The 2,160-nt window shown below is 41.5% G+C and overlaps 1 pseudogene; it reads right to left on the bottom strand.

The window, feature by feature from the left end:
* Positions 1-1,569: 1,569 nt before the first annotated feature.
* LOC141547700 (biogenesis of lysosome-related organelles complex 1 subunit 2-like) lies at positions 1,570-1,866 on the bottom strand (annotated as a pseudogene).
* Between the last annotated feature and the right edge of the window lie 294 nt (positions 1,867-2,160).

Below are 2,160 nucleotides of genomic sequence, written 5' to 3'. Positions count from 1 at the left end.
AAGGGAGGGAAAATTGGAAGATAAGGTTTTGCAAGGGTAAATTTTGAAAATTATGCATATGTTTTAAAAATAAAAAGCTTTAATAATATTAAAAAAGATAAAAAAAGGGAAAAAACAAGTAAACAACAACAAAAAAGATGAAAATACTATATTGCGAGCCACGTTTACTCTCCATAGTCTTCTCTCTGAAGCCTATGGCTTTTCCCATCACAAGTCTATTGGAATCGCTCAGGAGACAATTTCTGCTCTCAAGAAATTTATGCTAAAAGAGGGAGAGGCAATAGAAATAAGAGCATGAAGGCCAAGGACCTGGGATGGGACTGGGGGGGTGCTGTGGAGCCCCAGATAGTTAGATCATACATCCTTTCTAAAAGCCATAAAATTGTTGATTGCTGTTGCTGGTGTAAGAAGTGGAAAGGATTGAGGACTACAGCTACAAGGTGAAGGGGAGCAGGAGTAGAAGCAGCTAGGAGGTTTGAGAATGGCTAAGCTATAATGCTCCCTCATTAATCATGGCAGAAGTATCAAAACTGAGGAGCCTCGCTTCCCCATGGCTTGGTCTCTGGAGGACCAGTCATAAACAACTCAGAGCTCCCATGTCTGAGCCTCAGTTTCCTTATCTGTAAAGTGGGAGTAATAATTTGTCCGCTACCTAAATCTCAGAATTGATATGAGCCAAGCGTTTTGGGGAATGGGAACTGTCATTCTCAGTGAAATCCTTCTTGTGCCTTCAGCATTTCATGGATGAGAGCTTCCCTTCTGCCTTGAGCACATCTCTCCTGGAGAAATGAAGTTAACAGGAGCTTGTCCTTCCTTCCTCTGAAAAAAGCTTTCCTTGATTCTAGGGGGCTGTCAGACTAGACCTGCCTTTCCTCCCCTTCTCAGTCACCAGCACTAAGAGGGAGGAGTTTCACTTCCTTTTAAGAGTTCCCTTTAAGAGCTTTCATTCTAGTTGCCAGTCCCCAACTTGTGAATGAGAATCAAGCCCACTTTTTCTTCACTTTGGAGCTACTGAGCTACTATCCTGAGCTCCAGAATTCCCTTATCCCACTGGTCCACACATAATCTGTCTGAATCAAACTAAGCCCTCCTGGTCATCCCTATCCTATCCTATTCTTTTCTCTCTGGATCTTAGCTTTAAATGCCCTCCATTTCCCCTCTCATTCCCCCCATATATAAATATTTAAGTTCAAGAGCAAGTTATGAAGGGAATAGGGAACACATTCAGAACAAAAAATCAAAGATGGAGCCCTATGGGAGGCAGGGAGACTAGAGCCCCATCATCTGTGTCTGCTCTAGCAAGGGTCGATCCTGATTTCTGAGCCCTGGATCAGGGCACAAAATGAAGCACATAATAAGATGAATTTCTAGGGGGTACAGTTTTAGGAAAACACCAAGGGGTGGCCAAGGTTACACATCCAAACAAAGGTGGAGGCTGGGATTCTCCTTGGTTCAGCAGTCCTTCCTTTTATGGAATTGAAGCAGAGAAGTTTGACAAGTTCCATCCCTTGTACTTCATTTCTTATGAAACATATTTGTAATTAGTCTTTGTGCTGAAGAATTGTTTCATCACCTCTCTAACTTCTTATATTTTGCTTCCAGTTTCTTTGACTATGAATCCAACTTGTAGGCGGCCTGCTCAAGAGTTGCTATTCATCCTTCAATGAAAGTGATCTGATCCAGATAAAGTTAAAGGACTGAATCTTTCTGGTTTAGGTCCTTTAGGTTTCTGCTTATGTTTAATGCAGTATCTTTCATTTCTAGATACTTCAGGCTGTCGGTTTATTCATATTTTTCCAGAAGTTTATAATCTTCACTGATAACTGTCAGCTGTCCCATCATGTATGTCACCATTGTGGAGAACATGTATTTCTTTGAGAGTACCATATACCAGATGGCCTGAATTGTATCCCAGTTCAGAGCCAGAACCTTAGGAGGTAAATTGAACTAAACTAAATGGAAAGGGCTGGCCTGGGTGGTCTCAATTCCCTTCCAGAGCTGGATCCCTAGGTTAGGTTATGCTCAGAAATAGTTATAGAAAAAATTGGGGGGAGAATCTCTTCTTTAAAAAAAACAAACAATATCCTTAGTTTTTGCTTCAACATCTCCCAGTCTCAAGGTCTTTTCCAAGCCTACACATTGAGCTTATCCTGGCAGAAC

Source organism: Sminthopsis crassicaudata, chromosome 6, assembly GCF_048593235.1.
Source record: "Sminthopsis crassicaudata isolate SCR6 chromosome 6, ASM4859323v1, whole genome shotgun sequence".
In the NCBI taxonomy this organism is placed as follows: domain Eukaryota; kingdom Metazoa; phylum Chordata; class Mammalia; order Dasyuromorphia; family Dasyuridae; genus Sminthopsis; species Sminthopsis crassicaudata.
This window is presented reverse-complemented; position numbering and strand designations above follow the sequence as displayed.